This window comes from Apteryx rowi, unplaced genomic scaffold (assembly GCF_003343035.1).
Source record: "Apteryx rowi isolate R43461 unplaced genomic scaffold, aptRow1 scaffold_65, whole genome shotgun sequence".
Lineage (NCBI taxonomy): Eukaryota > Metazoa > Chordata > Aves > Apterygiformes > Apterygidae > Apteryx > Apteryx rowi.
The window spans coordinates 39,898-61,653 of record NW_020450927.1 but is presented as its reverse complement, the minus strand read 5'-3'; the positions used below and the strand labels follow the sequence as shown (position 1 = coordinate 61,653).

The window sequence follows — 21,756 nt, the reverse complement described above, 5'->3', positions numbered from 1 at the left end:
CGCTCCGGCAGCGCTCGGGAGGGCTCGCTCGTGCCGGGGCGAGCAGCCGCCGCTTTTTTCGGCACATCTCGGCTTTGGGGTTGGCTTCTGCTGCTGATAGGATATGAGCGGTTTTTCTCTAGCCAAGTTTCTGCTCAGCGTACGCGTGGGTCTCCCGCGTGTGTGTGTGTGCGCCCCGCGCTCGAGATGTTCTCTAAAGAGCAGGCTGCGACCATCTGCTTGCAGAAGCTCACGGCTGGAGAGCAGGCCAGTAGGCTAGAGGAAAGGGCGCAAGTGGTGAGCAAGTTGATCATTGCTTATTAGACTAAGCATCTTCACACTTCATGTTCTTATTCAGTGGTGTTTGTCATATCATGCCGTGGTCCAGGCTGTACCAAAAAGCATATGGGCACACATGCTGACTGGGTGACAAACTGCTTGTTGAAAGACTAAGTTCTTCGAGGCAGCAACTGTCCTTGTCTGCACGATGCATATTCTGATGTGGTCAACTTGCCATGTGTACCTGCGTGTGGAAAATGGTAATGTGTTTAAGAACAAAGTCTTCACTTCCAGTCTGCACTATATCTTATATTAGCACTTAGCTTTTGTGTGTGTATATTGTGTATATACATATACGTGTCGACATATGAGTGTGTGCATATGCATATGTATATATACACACGCATATATACACATACTCCCTTTCCCCTGAAATAGTATTTTATTGTCTTAGTTTCTAGGCATCAACTGAAAGCTAATGGAGTACTTCAGAAAGAGTGTTTGGGCATGAAAAGGTTTTTGGATTTTACAATATTACTCAGTTGTTTTTTTTTCTAAGTCATTCTCCACTGTAAATTGTTAAAAACTTTAGAAACTTCAAAAGCAAATGAATGGCCAAGATAGTCCTTGCTGGTGCTTGGGATGGTCTCACAGAAGGTTTTGTGACAATTCTTTCCATTATTAAGAAAACTAGTTATTAGAAGTTAAAAATTGGTGACTACATTTTGGTATATTTCCGGTAACATCTTTTTCTCTGGTTATTTCAGGTATGTGTACTACCAGACTTGTACTGATACTCTTTATGGTTTCATCTGGAGATTTTTTATATATATACATATATATGTATTTATATGTTTACATGTATACACACACACACATATGTGTGTGTACATAGATATATCTAAAACTGGTAAAGTTGCATATTGCAAAGTTTGCATATTTTCCCAACAACATGTAATGAAACAATCTTCTTTCAGAGTTGAAAGTGTAATCAATTATTCATATTTTCTGAGCAAGCAGCTCAATAATGAGGGGAGAGTAAGAACCACAATCTGGAATGTTGAATCATGCAAATTCACTCTTTAAGTGATGTAGCTGCCAAGATATTTGATAACTGGGAAGTATAGAGGGCCCGCTTGGAAGTTGTAACTTTCTTTTCCTTTTACTCATGTGTCTTGGTTTGCTTAGAATCTTGCCAGATTACGTTAACCGGGCAATTGAAAAGATATTAATATTAGAACAAGAATAAAATGTTAGCTGTGCTTGCTTGAGAACAAATGTATACATTAAGTGAATTAGCAAAGGTAGTACTAAACCACATATTCCATCCCTACACATAAACCACATATGTTGCAGTCACCTTATATTGGGACTGCAAACACAGAGGCTTGTTTATATAATGGAATTTTAAATGTGATAAATATTGCAGACAACTCATAAGATTCACCTGAAAAATTACATTTTTGATCAGTTCTCTGTAGTTGTGTACAATTACTACCTTATGTGTCAGTTCTGTTTTAAACTGAATGGTTTTCATAGTCTTGGTATTTATGTATAGTAAAAGATAATAAAAATAATTTTGTGTCTACATTATCTGATCAGTCTGTTCATTGAAATTTCAAGCAATAAACAAGATTTGTACTCGAGTATTTAAATCTTGTTGCATAGTCAGAGTTTAAAATAAGAAGTATATACTATGATGTTAGACTGGTCTGGAGGGGGAGCTAGTGTCAAAGCAAAATGTGACTTAATTTTTTTTCTAGACTCATTCAAAAGCTTGCTGTTTGGTCATAGAATATGCTTCTAATACAATAAGAAAAACAAATGTAGCTGATGCATGCATGCTATGTATAAAAGATGCATATTAATGCAATCATATGAACATAACCTGCAAGCAAAGTGATGTAGATGTATTTTAGGTAAATCATGTGTTTTGCTATTATGTAACAAAAACTATCTTCAAAGAACTTTGAAGGTGCAAAATCGAACTCTCGTACCTCATGAAATGTCAGGATTAGGGATGCTTGTAAAATTGTAACTTGACCTGTAAATTTATGGTTAAATGTTACACCTTTCCATGCAATGTTTGTTCAGTATTTAGCATAGAATGGCATAGATTGTGCTCACTTAATGAGCGATATTGAATTTTTTTCTTGCTATCAAATAATGTGTGGCCTCACTTGCTATTTACTACATGCTGTTCCCACTGCACCCTGTTAATTTCCTTTTTCTCCATTTCATTATGTTTGGTCTCCAGTGTTTGCATCTTCTCTGGAGATATTCAAAACCCGCCTGGATGCGATCCTGTGCAACGTGCTCTAGGTGACCCTGCTTGAGCAGGGGGGTTGGACTAGATGATCTCCAGAGGTCCCTTCCAACCTCAGCGATTCTGTGATTCTGTGATTCTTTCACTAGTAATATTTTCACAGAACTCTCTGGAGATGTGTGGTGTGTCCCTTCATCTTTAATATCCAATTTGAGGCCTTTATGACAGAAGTTTTCAAAATAAACTATCAGAGTTTTTATGATTTGCATGCTCTTAAATGTTTTGTCATAAAGCTCTGTCTCCCTATATAACCTAGTAACAGTAACCTGGCTTGTCTTCATTACCGTTTTGTGGATCCCTTAACAGGAATCCATGGATGCCTATGCTAAGAAAGACCTTACTGCTTTATTTGTAGTATGGTTTTTATTGATTTAGACTCTAGGTATGAATACCTAGATCTGCTGCAAAGTTAACCCAAAGATACAATATTCTGATGAAGAATGGATCACCTATTAAAAGGCTTTTTTTGTTTTCTTTAGATGATTTGCTTGCAAGGAACAGGAAGAAAATCTAATCTTCCAGGACAATATTAATTCTATTTCTTTTCCTGTAATCCCTGCACACTTCCCAATGTTTGCAACACATATGGCAAGGTCCTCACATAACAGTGTTGTTATTTATAAGCTTTTTTTAAACATAGCTCTTTTCTTCATACAGCAAGACTTCTGTACTGAACCTTATGGCCTTTCAAAAGATAGTATATTATTGTGTATTTAGGACTGAATCATGACTGAAACACACAACATGATCAAATAATCTTTTTTTTTGTTGTTTTTAACCCTAGGATTAGGTTTTTGGTACTCATCTGTGAAAAATTAAGATTCTTTGAACAGAAACAAATTTTTCAACTTGCTAGATTAAAAGAGCAACCTCCCTGGTGGAGGAGAGGGAACCCTCTGTCATATGGGACTGTGTTATACCATGTAAGTTTTTAGGAAGGTTGAAAATTTTAAATTGCCATACAGACTTCTGCCACTTGAGCTGACAGTGTGATATTAGTAATTTGTTATTCTTCAGTGGTTCAGATGATAGGCTCTGAGAATGGCTTTTCTGGCTGCTTAAAGGTAACAGAGTAGTGGTGAAACTCTGGAATCTTGGGTTCTGTTTAAGGGAATGAGCATGTGCTGGTGCATATTGATTTTTCCGCTTATCCTTTCTGTGATATCTGCTTAAATGTCTTTCTGTCTCAATCTTTCTCTTCCCCATTCTCAAATTTTTATCACAATCCTGTTCTTCACATGTTTGTTTCATGCCTTAGAGCTGCTTGTTTGAAATCCAGGACTGCTGTACAAGGAGATTCTAGCTAATAAATTGCTTCTCCTGGTGTTCTTTTACTGTTTGAATCCTGTCCAGTTATTCTTACTCCTGTTTGTGGGTCTCAGGCTTCTGTCCACTGTCATCAGCTCGACATCCAGTCCACTATCACGGCTAGGATCTGCCTTCTCTACCTTCTGCATTTCCACTGGCTCCTGTTCTATCTTCAGAACTTGTTATCTAACTTTAGTATCGTACTTCCTTCCAGTCTTCCTGCTGAGCTGGTGTCTTATCTGAATTTGGTCTCCTTCCCTACCAGTCTTCTCACCCATTTCAGACTTGTTCAGCATCCCCAAATCAGATACTGCCTCAGTATCGGCTTTTGCCACATTGCAGCTCTTTCTCCATACTAATCCTAGTGGTGTCCCCCCTCTTTTCCAGACTTTTGTTCAACTGGATAGCTTACCCCTCCACGCGTGCTGGGCCCAGCAGGATGTCACTGAGAAACAGTTTAGGTGCCAGTGGTCCATCTTGACACTCAGGAAGACAAGCAGGCATATCAAGAGATAAACTTGATGAAACAGGTAGCTGGGCTTGTTAAACTGGAGAAGAGAAGGCTTCGGGAGGGTGTGTGTGGGGGAGATGGGACAACACACCTAACAGCCACCTGCTAGTACTTATGAGGAGGTCATTGAGAAGATGGAGCCAGGCTTCTTATTGAGGTGCATGGTGGGAGGACAAGAGACAGTGGTCATGAACTGAAACAAAGAAGGTTCAGACTGATATAAGGAAAAACTTTTTCCCCATGAGGATAGTCAGGCTGTGGAACAGGTTGCCCAGACAGGTTGTACCATCTCCATCCTAGAGGTTTTCAAGACCTGACTGGGTAAAGCCCTCAGCAATCTGGTCTGACCTCATAGCTGACCTTGCTTTGAGCAGGAGGTTGGACTGGAGACCTCCTGAGGTCCCTTCCAATATGATGTATCCTGTGAGACTACAGCTGCAGCTGCCTACCTCCCAGAAGCCCTGGGCTGGAACGTAGTCAGTACAGACAGAATGTGTCAGTGACTCAACTATAACATAGGAGAATAAACTGAATAACAACAAAGTTACAGTGAGCTTGATAAAAGCATCAGTTGTGTGTCAGGATATGCATTTTACTGTCTCTCAGGAAGACGTGGATTTCCTTAAAGCATGCAGGTGATCAAACTTTTAGAAGAAAAGATTACCTTCTATAATTGGGCCAAATAATATATCTTTCCATAGCTTTGTTTGGAAAGGGGGAAAAAAAGAATGTGTCACATAAAATAAAATCATTGAAGTAGTTCAGCTTTGAGATGGACACCTGGCACGGATTGGCTCATCCTGGAAAGCCTTTGGCAACTTAAACAGAAAAATAAATCTTCTGTAAGGAAGTATCTGGCAGCCTTAGAGATAGGTGATGTTACTGGGCCATTTGTCATATAATGTGTATGTAAATTCATATAATGCAGCTTATAATGCATCATTTCAAGACGATGATTTTCCGAGTATCTGTTAAATCAGCTGCAATGAATTCTGAATTTTTTTTTCCAAATGCTCACTTGATATACTAGCTCCATCAAATGATTATTTTTCCTCTTGTTTTCTCCCCTGCTTCTTTTCCATGCTACTTTTTCTAAGGAGGTAGTAAAGGGAGGAAAGCAACCTTAAAATAAAAGGAGTCCAGTAACTGTTCTGGAAGACTTTTGACTTCAGGTCTTCAAATCACAAGATGTATATCTGGGGATGTTTTTGTTTTTTTTTCTAGTATAAGATGCTACTTAAGAAAGTCTTCAGATGACCCTTTTCTGAAGTTTTTGCCACTTTATTTGTATTTGCCAATCAATAGTTCCTTCCTAAGACATGTGGTGACTTCTGTAGCAAAGCATAGTTTCCAGTGAATCAACCGTTTTACTTAGTTCCTTCAATATTAGATATTAATAAAGCATAACTTATATAGTTTATTTTCAGGTATAATTCTTTCAAAATAAAATGAAACACTTTAAGTATTGGTCATTATAGAATTTGGTGAAGTTGGTACTGTGCAATTGCTTTATGACAGCAGTGTTAATTCTGAATGTAAATGCTTCTTAGGAGTGTGGTTTCACTATGTTTGCTTCATAACTTTATAGTGGTAAAGTGAATATCATTATAGTTTTCTGGAATATTAGAGAGCATCTTTTGTGAGACAGTTAATAGCAATGAATGCCACCATGACATTATTAATTCTACAAGGTAAAGGCTGTTTTTAGAAGCTTGTGGAATATTGCTGTGCGTATCTTACGGAAGCTAATCCTGGCTTGCTTGTGTCAGAATCTTCTCTTCATAGCATCACTCTTTCAAAGACTTTTTTCATAAAATAACTACAATAATTCTGTTCCAGCAGCCTCCCAATATCCATATTTAGTTTATTAAATTACTTATGTTAAATTTCACCATAATTTGGTTACAACTTACGCAGTGTTATAATCATGTTTTAATGATAAATCTGATTTATATGGGTACAAATACATTTTTCAAGCTGTGTGTTTTTGTTTTTTTTTTAAGGGGGTGTTTGTGTACATGTATCTAATAAATATTAAAGTGAGTATTTATCTAACATGCTGTTCACTGACTGGTTCATAAAACTTACATTTTCTTAAGTGAATTCATTAAATTATCAGTGTATTCAATTACAGTAAATTTCTCCTTTAAGCTCTTTGTCCATAGTGAGGTTTCTGTTGACCAAGAAGCAAATGACCTGTTTCAAAAATGTGAGCTTTCATTAAAATTGCCTGGAGCCTTTGTCTATCTTTAGCTCCCTGCCTCTATTTATGATGCTAAAATAAGGAATATACTTGAAAAATATATACAGGGTTCTGATATGCTAGACTTAGCTAATATCTTGGCTCTTTTTGGGTGTTTACTAAGCAACTTTCTCTGTTTGATAATCAGTATGTATATTCATATGTTAGATTTTTGTGTATTTAAGATGAAATTTTTGCCATTTGAGGATCTGTGGTGTGCTGATGCTCTCTCTCTTGTTTGAATTCAGAAGAATGTTCTTTCCCTTTTTTCTTATATTTTAATATAGTCATTATTTTGTTTCTCCAACTCATGCTTTTGTTTCACTTGGGCATCTTTGTGCTGCTTGTGCCATACCTTGGTATGCTTAGATAGTCTCTGCACTTCCTTTTCCTATGGGTGTTTTTTTTTAGCTTCTGAAAAGGTTTGGAAAGACTTGCTCACAATTTACAAACTCCTGGATACCTTTCTTCACATTTCTGTTTTATTTAATAAGTCTGTTTCACAATTTGTGACTCTTAACAATACAAGATCCTACTTTTTGATCTGACCATTACTCAGGGTTTTGTCAAATTATAGCAGTTAGGACAGTACAAATTACACCTTTCTCCTGAGATGGCCCACTGTTTAGGACATGGCTGGCATTAAAAGTTATTCTCCTTGAGGTTTTTCTTCACTGCAGATGCCTTTAGACCTATTCAGTGCTCTGGATCTTGGGGCAGACTGCTAGACATTCTCTCTTCAACTTCTGTTGTTTCTGAACTTCAGTGAGGCCATGCTCGACTTGGTATCAATACTGCCTGTTGTGTTTGCCTTACCAGACTGTAAAGATGGATGGCAATCAGGGTAATATGACACCTTACATGTCACCCTGTGACAACATTCATCTTCAAACTCGGCAGATGTGAATGTGCTTTGTGTACTCCCTAGGGAGCAGGGATGCTGCCTCTTAGCACGCCGCTGATAGTTTCTTCTGATGTAATTTTTTTGTTCTTTCAGTGACAGCAGGATCTTTTGAATGAATGTGAGAAAGCCCTTTTATCCCTCTCCTCCACCTGGTTACAGTAGAGGGTATCTCTTATGAGGGGTTCAGTCAGACAACCTACAGCAAAGAGATGGTGGTCTCTTGAGGGGCTAGCCATAAATATAAAATGTATGGAGTTCAGCATGATTTCAAATGCTTTTTTGGTTTTCCTGTGCAGCATGTGGTGGTGTCATGCAGAAGTAATGATAGTACAGATTCTTTGTCAACAAGAATGGTGAGAGAACAATGTCTATATTGTCTATACAGATACAGAGAGAATCTGAGGATGTGTAGTGTGCTTCACCTTGCGTTGGGTGCAGGATGGAAATCAATAGAACTGGGAAAGGATAAATGAGCTATGAAGACAGAGGGAGCACAAAATTATTAGTCTGAAATGCATGTGGCATGTAATTGCTGAAAGTCTGAATGTATAACAGAAATAATTCTGAGTATTGATAAATAATTTTTGCATTTTTGGTTGTCTTTTGATGAAATAATATTTGATGAATACAGTCACATGTAATCTGACTTGATCTTTCTATGCTTTTGTCATTGGTTATAATAACTGTAAAGGAATTCTTATGGTAGATGAGACCTGTCGGCTGTAGAAAAGTGAATTGTTTAGGAACTAGTGACAGCCTTTGCAAAAAGTGGGGGACTGGTGGGTAGTGATACAACATAGGATCATGTCGTCATCTTGTTCAGGTAAGGAGGATGATAGAACTTAATTTTGCAGATGAGAGTCTCTCTCTAGTTTATCTGAAGTCGTAATTCTGGTGTTTTCTATATTTTTACTTGAGAAACTTGTTTTATTTTTTGAAGGTAGTTCAACTGAATGTCTGCATGTTTATAATGAATTGTTAAAATTAACTTACACCCAGTATTTCAGGAAACTATTGCTTCTGAATGGTATTTTAGCTCAAAATTTTGAGTTTAATCTGTCATTAAGATATGCTTTTATCTAACTTTTTATGTCTGGTTGACATCAGTTAATATTTGGAAGAGATTAAATATAAATCCTTTTTCTGCAATTTTTGTTAACGTGGCATGTTCATATAGTTCTGGTGAACTAGTTCAGTATTTTTTTCTCCAGACTGATTTTTGATTAGTCCTTTTATATAATGTAAAGTTTACTGGTTTGTTAATTTGGGGGATCCCTAGTACAGTAATTTGCCCTGGCAGATTCCAGATTTGCTCTTGGTTAAATAATGTGTGCTACTTTCCCAGGTGGAGATGCCTCTCTAAAGCTACTTAGAGTAGATTTGTGAAAGCTATGTATTTTAGGAGACAAGAAAGATATTGGCTGTGGTACAGTGTAGTAAAGGTTTTCAGGTATTGCCAAGTCTTGCCATGTTGATTAAGACATCTATATAAAATTTTGAATGTGCTTTCTTACAGTTTGTTTAGAAAAATAAATGATTAATCTTGGTGGCTTTTTGTTTTTATAGATTTATATGCCTAATTTCTTATGCTTCTGAGAACCTAAGATAGTGGATTGAGATATGCTTTAGTGTCCCACCAAAAGTGTCAAACAAGATATCAATTACAGTTATTTTTGACAAGAAATTTGAAAAATAAAAAGCAGAAATGAAACTTCCCATTAATTTCAGGGTACTGTCTCAAAAATGCCTTTAGTATCTAAACAGCCTTCCTATGACTTTCTTAATGTTTATATAACTAGTGTAAACACTGAAACATTTTTTTCACAGTCTTTTGTGTATTTAAATATCTTGTTTCTTATGACACTGATGTAAAATGTTGCAATATGCTCACACCCTATTAGACAGCAGAGGTGCATCACAGGAGTTCATGAAGACTGTTGTTTCCTGCTGGGAAAGCTGTGTGTAGTGGGCCTCATTCACTGATGCCTGCAAGTTTTCGTTTTTGTTTGTTTTTATTTTATTTTTTTCTATGACACACTTGATCATAAGAATCTTTATCTGATTCCTGGGTTTTCCTCGGTCTGTAGCTAATTTGAGATATTCAGCCAGGACAGTTTTTGGTTGACTCTATTGATCTGACTTTAGCACAATAAAGAGCTGCTTCTGGACTTAATGTTTTCCTGTGCCATTTCCATTATTCAAATCCTTCTCAAAGTCATAAAAAAATAGGGTATCTTTAGCTTGATAACCTTTGTTAGTGGCTTTTCTACTGAACTCTTTTACAAATGTGTAGTATTGCTGTTGCTTAAACTTCTTACCTTCCCTGGCAGAGGCAACCACAAGTAGATTGATTATTTCTTCATCTTTTAGACATATCTTATTAAAATAAGTAATAGCTTTAACAGTGCTTTCTGAAATCAGAAGTGCTTTGACACTTCATGCAAACAGATTGTGTCCCATTACCTGGTTTCTGCATGGGATGCTTTTTTGCATGGTTCCTTTCTTGGTTGTTGCTTGATAAAAACCAAGCTGATGTGATATTTTCAACTGCTATCACCCAGTGTTGAAGGGCCTCTAGACCTTGTGTCCTCCCAGGAGCTCTGTGGTCTCTTTAGATTATGGCATTTTTTGTATTTATATGCTTGGTTGAATGTGATTATAGAGAAAAAGTGCTGTGAGCTGTGAATTCCCATTTGAGAATTCTTCAGCTGTGTTCAGATGTGCTGTGTGAAGGTTTATTGTATTTTGAAGGTGAACAGTCCCAGGTGTGCACAGTTAGGTATGAACTAATAAGGAAAAAGCAAAACAAAAAATACAGTGTGATAGTATTCAGGGTAATCAGTGTAAAGAAATTTTTTTGTGGTGTATTAGTAACACATAGATCAGTGTGAAAAGTTTATGTTGAAATGTGGTAAACCAAAATGGACTATTGTCTCTGTAATTGTAATTTGTAATGTCATTTATAATATTGCATGGGCCTGTCTTCCCCAAGATGCACATATTACATGTGTTTGTTGTAGAATAAGATATAAACACTGATGACAGTTACTTGGTGAGCGTGTGTAGCGTGTGGAATAGAGATATTCTGAAGACAGAGTCATCATTTCTTGAGGATGCAGTCTGGGTCYCAACAAAATGTTTTGTCTGTCTGCTATTTTTTATCTATTCTTTTTTTCTTTTTTTTAGCTTTAGACTTCCTGTTTCCTGATGGAGGCTTACCAAGCACAGTGACAAGTTTTTCCTTTATCCAGTAGGCTCTGCAATGAGTTCAGTGATGGGCAGCACTCTTGTCAAACTGTATCTCTGTATAACTATGCTGATAATGAAAACTACTACACAATGTGCTCTTACCAGACTTAAGATTGCATGTCAGTGTTTTTTTACATTGTCTCAATGCTTTTTTTTTTTCTTTCATGCTTCCCTATGTTTTTCCATGTAGCACCTTTTCCTTTTCTACTGTTCTCTTACTGTGTTCAGGGTTCAGCCGAAAACCCAGTTTCATGAATCTGTATTCTTTGGTGTTTGAGTACCACCTTGTCCTCTTTGTATGGTGTCTGCCAGCAGCTCTTGACTGCTGTAGAAAAGAGTGATAAATGGCTAAGTTGTGGAAGAAAATGTAGAGGATTGGTGTAATTCATGTAGTCTTTTGCTGTATGAAAACAAAATTATCCTCTAATGTAATACTGGTCACACAAGTTTAGCTTGTACCATGGTCATTGGATAGTATAGGGAAACCTGATGTACTAACAATATGTACATGTTTTAGAGATGAATGAGGAACTCTCAACTGTAGATTCTTTAATACACAGTAAGTTCATTGCAGTGAGCCGATTTATTTTCTTTCATACAGTGCAGGGTGAAAGAGAGAAAAAGATTAAATTTAGATGGATTAAACTCAGCATGTAACTTTAAAAATGATATTTGCTTCTCACCACTAAGTAGGGATTACATATCTATAATTTTCTAAAATTTCCATCATAAATTAGACATCAAAAGAATAAGAAGGGAACTCAAAATTACCCAACTGATAGTGAAAGTGGAAGATAGGAAAAATAACAAACCACATCAGAAGGAACCTTCACTCATACGTTTAGAGTCATCTCTTAATATCACACTATTAGAGTGTGTTTATGGTGATGTACGCTCAAGGTAAAGGCATGTCACAAAAATATTTTGCAAAAAAGAGCAACTTTAAAGACCTGAAACCTCTGTAATAAAATGTACCTTAGCATTAGTGCCTGATTATTTTATTTATTTTTTTTCCTTGAGATGTAGACTTTAAAGCTTGGTGCATAGTACTGAGGAGTAGCCTCAAAGACAGCCTCAGCAGCCTCTGGTGTACAGAAACTTATAAATTCCATAATTTTGGGGGGTAATATTCAGGCTAAGGGCATGATATGTGTAATGTTCAAGCCAAGGGCATTCCTGCTTAACCACTTTCAGTACAGGCTTTCAGCTTCCTTCATTATCAGGCACTGTCAGGCACCTGACAAACAGATTTTGACAAGGTCTTTCAGATTTTTTCTCTGGGCAGTATCTTACTGAAGATTCCCTGATCACTTCTTCCTTAATTGCTGGAATCTCTGCTGCGTGTGCTTCTTGACCTTTGTTTGAAGATCCACCTTGATTAGCATGTGTCCAATGAATGTGAAGCTGCAGCTCTGTCTAGCTGCAGGGGAAGGAGCATGTCATCCTTTTCCCTGTTTCCTGGATGCCGAGCGCTGTTTGCAGCTGTTCATAGCTTGCCACGAAGCAGCAATGGCAGCACTGTGAAATTGATGCTGTCTTTGAAATCTGCACAGCTGCTAGTAAGCTTCTGAATACCAGCGCTGAAGTTGACCACAGTCTTGTTAATGTCACCTTACTGCGATTTGAGAAATTGGTTAATAAAAGCAGAGTCACTGAAGCTGTTTGGTAGATTTTGGAAGAAAATGCTATGATTTTTATTTGGTTCTTGTTTGAAAAACTTCAAATGAAAGATGAAATTATATATGCATTCCTAATATAACCTCAGCGGTAATATCAAACTGTGTGCTCGCTATGGGCAGATTCGAAGTACTTACTTTTTAAGAAGGAAGAAAAAAATGAGACAGAGGAAGGAACATGGAATGCATTATACCAAGGTCTAAGGCACAAAAGATGAAGCTACTTTCTTTTTTTTTGAACCTGACACTATATGAATTGTTTTAATACACACATAAAGGTTCTTAGTAATTCTGTTGATGTTGGTACTTGTTTTGTGTGTTCACTTTCCTTTTAATGTAAGTTTCTCTGGCTTTCAAAGACTGAGTAACCTATGCTTTGATATTTGTAGTGGTAGCTGCAGTGGGTAGTAAGGTGTGTATATCTTTAATTTTTAAAAATGAATCTCCTTTTATATCTGAAATTAACTAGGCTAAATTAAATCCTCCAGTTTAAAATAATCCCTTAGTTAATAACAAGGACCACTAGCATTTCTATATAAATATAAAATTGAAACAAAATGGAAATTCTTTGGCTTACAGTCAAATTCCTTTTTGTTGTGTTTTCAGTATAACTGTTGTTTTTCAGTGACATGCATGGTACTGTCCTTCTTCCTCTGTGAAGCTTGCTGATTTACATCTTAGCTTTTTTTCTTCCTGGGGCTGTCCAGCATTGTATTCCTATGCTGGATAGCCCTTCCCTTTTGCTCTAATTAGTGCAACAAATAATCATGAGGCTGTATTGCACAAATAACCTCCTTCCTCAAATTAAAACACGAGTTATTTCAAGAGAACAGGTTTTGCCAGCATTTCAATTTTTTTCTTCATGTTGTTTGTATTCTTAACAGCTTTCTTAATTTGACTTTCCTGATAGCTTTTCTTTTCAGTCTTTTCTTTCAGTTGCCTGTGTCTAGAAAGAGTGTACTCCCTGTGTAGTTTCATTGCCTCTAAAGTTTTGGGGGTCAGTTGGGGGGGGAGTAGGGGAGGTGGAGAGGGAGGGGGCTTAAGTTTCTGAAGAGGGTTACTACTTTCCTCCTTTGCACTCTCTTTTCTTAGTTTTGTGTACTCTGCCAGACTTGTATGCACTTACTTTTTGTTTTCTTAAGCTGTTTTAGTTTCAAATCCTTTTTGGCTACATCAGCACTAATAAGTGAACAGTGCCTAGGACCATTCTCTGGTATTGAGGCCAGCTGGCGTGGAATGACATTTGTCCATTCTGTTAAACTCTCAGCCTTCAGAACAGGTAGCTGCATGCACACCACCATTTGAAAGTTTTCCCTGCTTTGTGACGACCTTCAGACTGTTCCCAGGAGTTATTTGGGAGAGTGCAGTTGGCCTTGACCAAAAGTATTTCAGGGCCTGTTCTAACAAGATGATTTACATTTCAGTGCCTGGGAAAGTTTCAGGCATTAGATATTGATGTAGATGTAAACTTTTAGGTTCACTTTCTCAAAACCAGTAGTCAGCTCAGTTACCAGCTAGAGGTTAACTCAGTTGCATCTATGATGTGCTTCCTGAAAGCCCTATTCTGTTAATCATTAATATTAAATCTTGTGTTTTGGATGATTCCATTAGCTGTCTTGACAAACCAAAACAAAAGAATCAAAAAGAGACAGATCATCTGTCCCACAGTCCCTCAAAACACTCATCCACTTAAATTTCCTTGTCTGGGAAAGCGAACAGTCTTTGTCTTTAATTTGCTCACTAGTGATATGAATGACAACAGATTTTTAGCTTGCAAGGCTGCGAAGCACAGATGGCACTTCACATGGCCGAGGAGAAATGGGACTCGTGGGAAATGAAGCACAGCATACGTTTTCTTGGATTTGAGAGCAGCTAAATGAGGTCCAGTGTTTGGTGTGTTTTCCCAGATTTCCCCTGAATGTGACAAATGCAAGTGTGTAATATGGTAATATAATGTCATTATAGCATAGATGAAACTTTGTAGAGTTAAAAATATAGGGGTGGGAGTACTGAACAATAGAAGCCTGTCTTCTAGAAATATTGTGATGTGTCAGGATCTTGTATTTTTGAAATAAAGGGGAAAAATGAGTCAATTGGTTGGGCCAATGTGTTTTGAAGAAAGGGAGCAGGAAAGAGCTTAAGGGAACAGCAGTGTCTGGCCAGAAGGAAAAATGCTCTGTTGGTTTATTACATTTGGGTTGACCTGCTCTTAGGAAGCAAATAGGTTAAAATTTTTTTTTTATTGGGGTTGTTATTCAATAACTTAGTTCTTAGATTGGCCCCTAAAATGTCCGTAAAAGAAATCTCTGGATTGCCCTGTTCTGACCTGTTCTTGTGTATTGTTTTTGGTTTGTGCCTTAAGAAACTGTTATGTATGAAGTTTTCAATATGATGAAGTGATGTTATACCTTATAGCAACTGTTTTTTCTTCCAGTAAGGATAAGCACTTTATGATATTGAATTTGGCACCTAATTGCTATTTGTACTGTTGAGAATGGCATGCTCGAAGAACAACATCAAAGTGGCAAAGTTCTGTTTGATAAGGAGAAACAGATGTGAGCCCTGTCTTTTAGAGCTGGTTTTGAGGACTTTGACAGGAGATATAATGCTTCCAAATATGCATCTTGGTTGATTGAAGTAGAATTTTACTGAACAATTTTGTGTCCTTCTCACACCTGCAGTAGTCAGGTCAGCTTGCCTGAAGGGGAGCCTTCTCTACTAAGCAGAGAAGCAGAATGAATCCTGTGCGCTTTATTGGATAACGGCTGATTCTTGAGAGCCTTTTTCCTCTGTGCTGTAGAGGCTAGATGATTTGTATTTGATCCTTACATCTTATGGAATAACTGTATTACAGTTTTTCTTTAGCTCTTAGCAGTAAGGAATCTTAGACTGAAATACTTGTTTTTAGGTTACCTATCTCTCTCCTCTCTTCCCCTGGATCATTATTTTCTTTCCACATTTGTTTAAAGAAATTTTCTTAGTATCTGCAAATAATGTTGATAGCAGCCAGAAAAGTTGTGGGGACATGAGAAATGAAGTTCAGTTTTTCAACTAAATAACTGTTTCTGCATTAGAAAACCACATTCTCTCTTGTCTTTAAACTGGAAAACACTTGTTTTAAGCTTTACTTGGTTTGCAGAAGGAATTTTTTTTGTTCACCAAATGTTCACTGTCACATTTTAGCTGTTAAAACAAAATGAAAAAAAAAAAAAAAAACCTTGCTGGAATAAACTAATTCTTTCCTTTTAGTATTTTTCCTAACATAGTTTTAGTCACTTCTATGCCAGCTGCTTGAAACAATAGAGCCAGCACAGAAATGAGCAAATTAGTGACCTTGGTGCAAAAACGGTCTGTGTGCTTCTGAAATTGCCAAGACAAGGTTATCACACTTAGTAACAGAGGATGGTTTGTGTGTCCGGAGTAATAGAAAATGGTTTAAGCTTAATAATAAAAAATGGCAAAGTCACATACTTGAGTGCTAACAAGAACGTCTGGTATAACTAGACTGCTAATAAAAGTGAGGTGGTTGTTGCGTGACCCAGATCCTCATCTGCTTCCTTCTCAGATGCTGTGATTGTGTGTGAGTAACGTGATTCTAAGACATGCAAGATGGTTTCTAGCTTTTAGAAAAGATTGTTAGGACCAGCCAATAAAGAATTGGTTAATTTGCATTTGGGACATGGTATATAGCTCTGATCACGCTTGCACTCAGAAAAGATTGAGGCATTTGGAAAGAAAAGAACTATTAGTGTGCTTATGCTAAAGTTGAACTTGCCTTCTTAAAGAAGAAAGAAAGAAAAATTGGCAAAATAAAGCTTGGGAAGGAATAATCATACTCTTGTTAAGGGTTAGGGAGTATATGGGAGAGAGAAGAACTAAAGTTAGGGGATATGTAAGGGATCCCATATAAGGGATGCAATAAATATAATATAGTAACAAATCTTGTTTAAAAAGCATAGGGTGAGGTCTTGAAATAGCTTTACAAAATCAGAAATGGAGAGAAAGGAACTTAAAGTGATTCAAGATGATCATTGGTACATTTATATAAAGAATGGTAAGGTAGATCCTGGAGGTGGAAATTAAAGATGAGTGTATGAGATTTCTTCGTACTAAATTAACTGGAATCTCTGAGAAGGGATAAAGGAGTTAGGAAAAGATTTGACTATTTGTCATAATGTTTTTAATTTTACAAATTCTGTTCTTCAGGACTTCTTTTGGTAGCCTGCAGAGAACAGGAGGGAATATTTATAATGATTTCCGCCCCCCCCCCCCCTTTCTTGATGCATAATTTATGTTCTGGTGTTTCTTCCATGCTCTTGTGAAGCGGAGGCAATTTGCCATTGACTAAAGAGGGGATTTTGAGTAAGGTGTTCTGGTTTGTCATGTGGTATTGGAAAAATTTTCCTGGCCTGCCATATGGGTCTAGTGTCCATGTTCAAATTTAAATCCGTTTGCCATAGTCAGTTGGGGCAGTGGGTATTTGCTTTTTGTATTCTCTCCCTTGTTTTCCTGAGGCCACGCTGGTATTTTCATCTAACGCACGCCCTGTCATTTCAGGGGCCTGTGATGTGGTTGGCATCTTTGCCATTCTGTTCTCTTGCTGTTGTACGTACATTTGAGTTTTGTGTGTTTTTCAAATTCATTTAAATTTCATGAAAAGTATTAATGAAATGTTTTGGACTTTTCTTGAATGGGTTCTTGTAATGCAGGAGATTGGATTAAACAGTCCAGGCTGTACTGGACTCTTTTACGAAAGTATATTTTTATACATATATTCATTTCTTATAAAAATAAGACGTAGTGACTAGTCCATGTTCGTCCAGTAATTCAATGTTAGAATCAGGAGTGTAACCAAAGTTTCCTATCTGTTATGTCAGGTCATGATATTTATCTCCAAAAATATTTCTGTAAAAGGCAAAAGGGGCAGACTTATCTAGAAGGCACCAATGTCTAATTAATCTAGTAATATTTATAAATCTTGCTGAGGTGACTGAAAAACAAATGCAGGGACTTTTAAAGTAGTCGTAATTTTTATGTTATAAGTAGACTTCAGTTGCCGTGGATGCATTAGCAACATTAGGCTGGAAAATCATTATTTTTCTGGTAGTTCTTAAATTTTAAATGACTTGGAATAGGTTGAACCCCTCCCAAGTTTCCTAGAGAGATAATGGAACAGATAATCACTTTACAGTAGTTGTTATGATTTTATACAAATCTTCCCCCCCCCCCCCAAAAAAAAAAAAAACAAACCCCACATAGCCGTAGATTTATGGAAAGAAGAAAATTTGCTGTTCTTCTGCATCTTGACTTTGGTAAGGCATTTGTTACTTTTTTGTGTATTACTTTGCTGTGTTACTCACTGGAGTTACTCGCTTTGTAGAAAAATTTGCATGGAGTAAAGATACAAAAAACATTGGAACTTCATTTTTTTTTTCCTCCTCAACTCTGTCAACAACTGTTAAGTAGCTACTTCACTCTGATTTGTGTGTCAGTGTGAAAAAAAAATCCCCCAAATATACATGCTTTCTTTTCATTGTTCTCTGTGTTTTTATCTATTTTAGTACACCTCAGCTGGAAATTTTGGTTAGCTTTTTGGCAGGCATGGTAAATTGTCTGGCCCAGTGGGACTCTGACCTTTTGGTACTGCTTATAATTCTATTTCTTTACAGGTAAATCAACATGTACTTTTAGTAATAATCTTTTTCATTACATGAAATTTTACCATTTCTACTTTCTTTACTATGAGCCAGTCTGTCAAAATCTGGTCTCCCATATATATATTTTTTCACATAGTATACTATTTTTATCTGTTATTAGGGTTATGAACATGGAGGTTTAAGAAGATACAGCACAATGACTCATATAAAATTAAAAGTAACTTATTTTAGGTAGTGCTCTAGTGGGTACACTATAGGGCTAGCTCTTGGAACAGGAGGGCTCTGTCCTCAGTTTTGCTAGGTGTGTGGACTGGCCTGAATTCAGCTGATAGCTTCACCTCTTCATTTTTGTGAAATGAGTGGTGTAGTTAATTTGATGATAGGTGCAATAAAAGAGCTAGTTTGGTTTTACTGGAAAGCTAGAAAACCTGATATTACTGCTTATACACAGGGTAACAGTGTTGTATTTTTTTTGTTTGCATTTCTGAGATTCTTTATTGCAGTAAAAGCTGTATCCTTTTTAGTGTGCCACCTTAGCTGAAGTATAGCCAAACTACGCATTTCAAGTGGAAATGAAACCAGGCCATCTCCCTCTTTTCCCCCAGACATTCCCTCTGTAGAAGTTCATGGGCTCTGGCCTTGTAGTTGCTGATTATTTTAAATAATTTATCACATAAATAAAAATGTACAGAATACAGTCTTGTCCTTTCTTTGAGTCCTTATCGCTCTGTTGCTACCTGTGAGATTTTTAGGGTTGCCAGTTGAACTTGCTCATTCGGCAATACAGCTGCTAAGCTTCTCTTGGAAATATAAAATCACTTAATAACATTCATTTCAAAAATAATGCTAATTTGCCAGAATTCTAATTGCAGTGAAAGACAACTATTGGAAGCATTTATTGTCTTTTTCTCCTCACTCCTGTTCCTGGTACTACTGTTACTTTAATTGGTTTCCTATTTTCTTTTCACTGGCTTCCTCAGTTTTGTCCCCTTCCTTGAAGTCAGGTTCACAAACTAACTTTTTCAACATCCTACTTATTGCTCTTTTGAAGACTATTTGCAGCTTTTGTTTTCTTTTCCTGCTACATGGCCAACAATCAGCACATACTTCACTAGTATATAGTTGTTCTGAAGTAGTGAGGCCACCCTTGTAACATCGTATAATAACCCCATGCCTTAATACCCTAAAAGTAAGATTTTATTTTGAAGTATACTATGTTACGTACAAACATAAATAAGCAAGTAGTACAGACCACGGTAGTTTGCTTACATCTGGTTTAAAGGCACAGCCTGTTCTTTTCCATTTGGCAACTATTTCAGTTTGAGTAGTTTCCTATTTTTAGCATCTGGGACTAGGTATTAGGATCTTGGTCCTATAATTTTCCTCAGTGTTTTCTCCTAAAGCGTGACTTTGTCTATCCCAAGGATTAATCAACTGTTTTTTTTCTCTTTCACCTCCTGAGTTTATTTTCCCAGCCACACAGAGGACTTACCTTTTTTTTTTTTTTTGGGGGGGGGAGCAATGAAACAGGCAGTTACTTTTTTATTCTTTGAACCTCAGTATAAAAACAGTTGGTTCACATGTGTTTATTTTTGTTTTCATAAAAGTTGTGCTACAAGCGAGTTGTCTAATCACAAATCATATAAAATTCTGACCAATATTTTTAATAAGAATGTGTGTATGCATCATTTGAATGTTGCATATAATACATAAAGGATAAAAATATGGATAAAGTAAAAAAAGGTTAAAAATTAACTGATTTTTTTTTTTCCCCTGTTCTACTTCCAGAGGATTAACTAGGCTTCAAAATGAAAGTGAGGAAGAAGAGTCACTAGAAGTATTAATCTGAACAGTAATTACTGCTGGTAAGTAAGTGCTTCTATTCCTCTGCGCTGTTGCTTCCCCTGAGACAATAGCTAGACAGCTGTAAAGAAACTAGATGAAGAGCTGTGCTACCTAAGGGTAACTGAAAACTGCTCTTTTGATGACAAATGCTTGTCAGTTGGAAAAAGCAAACTTCACAAGAGAGCCTTTGGGTCCTTTGCTGGATGTTTTGTTGATCCGGTTTAAGAATGCCTTTTTTGTGTCAGGTTATTGACTTAATTGGGTCAATCTGATGCCCACTTCACCTTCCTTTTCTCCTTGCACCCATTTCCCTCTCCCCCCTAAAAAGAGAAAAACTTTAATAAATATATAATATATCCTCTGCCTCAAGTACAAGGCTCTTTCCCTTATTCTGTGGTAATAGTCTCAGCCCCTTTTATCTGTATCTGAGTTGTAGATATTGCATGTATTTGTCATGCACAAGCCTTGGGCATAGGCCTTACTCTGTGAGGCTTTTCTCTGTGAGAATTGTAAGTAACTAGGCCATTATGGCTCGAAACTATTGTGTGCGCTGGGATAACCTAAATCCAGTGCTAGGTTCTCTCAAATGATGAAAAGCATTAAAAACTTAATATTAAAGGTTCTTAAGCTTTTAAAGGTCCTTGTAGGGACTATAATATCCATTTAGATAAATGAATGAATAATTAAAGATAAATATTGGAAGAATAGTAACTCTTCTCTTTTTGAAAAGTTGGTTACAGCATGAAATGAACTTCACTGAAACATGAATTCAGGTATGAACATGGCATCCAAGCATGTTATAGCATTATTCTTTTCTGATGCAACTTTAGGAAAGGCTGTTATTATCAGTATCATTAACATTGTTAATTATGGTAAGGATAAGAAAGTTATGAGAGTTTTTCGAACTCTTCAATTAATATACCAACAGCTCAAAGTGAATTTATTGCAGATGAGATGCTCTTGCTGTTCTTCCAACTTCAGTAATGGTTGTGAATTAAGCTAAAGAGATCTAAAGTACTTGTAATAGTGCTCTGAATTATTATGATCTATTTATGTAATCACAACTCTTGAAGTACTTTTTGTTAGCTTAAGAATTAATGAATGGTAGAAAAGAAAATGAGGGATTTAAAACAATGACATGATAATAGTTTTGAAGACCTCATGGGCAGGAGACAACAAAGATTACAGAGGTAGCTTTCCAAGCATCGATTAGGTTTTGTGCAACTGGGTTAGCCAGTGTAAGAGCTTGTTGTTGCTGAAGTGGATTGGTTCCATTTCGCCATCTCCAGCCCTGCTCTCACTTCAGTTTGCTCTGACTCCTGCTGAATGTCTTTGGGAACTGATTCATCTCACAAACCCAGCAAAAAAGGTGGATAGTTCTTCTGCTGGATTAATTAACTGAATCAACTCAGATTAGAGGCAGCAGTTCGTGGAAAGGCTGTGTAAAGTTGCTAGACAGGAATAGCCAATTTGACTTTTGAGTAGCACATGATACTTCCATGATAGCATGGAACTAGAACTGGGTAATCCTGCTAAATAGTTCCTCCCAATTTTTGCTGTTGGTAGAAGTGACCAGCTGGTGCTGAATAGAAATAAAGATTTGTGGGGAATATATTTTTGAAAGACTCCTAGCAGATAACTGGAAAATCTGTAATCTTTGTGCTCTATTTTTTTTTTCCCCCCCAATGTGTCTGGAATATCTGTGTTCCAGGCCCTGGAAATATATGAAAAATACATATGATGAACTTGCATGACATGTGCAAACCTGGCTTCTTATCAG

The 21,756-nt window shown here is 36.9% G+C and overlaps 1 protein-coding gene across 4 annotated transcripts in view; it reads left to right on the top strand.

The window, feature by feature from the left end:
- The first annotated feature begins 357 nt into the window (after positions 1 to 357).
- Positions 358 to 21,756, top strand: part of LOC112975107 (alpha-(1,6)-fucosyltransferase-like) — a 60,901-nt gene continuing 39,502 nt past the window's right edge. For 3 of the 4 annotated variants that reach the window (XM_026084795.1, XM_026084790.1, XM_026084792.1), the window contains exons 1-2: positions 358 to 518; positions 19,920 to 19,996. The gene's annotated coding sequence lies outside the window, so the exon portion shown is untranslated. Of the gene's footprint in view, positions 519 to 4,398; positions 4,423 to 19,919; positions 19,997 to 21,756 lie in introns of those variants that run through there. The other variant, XM_026084791.1, reaches the window with a different exon arrangement.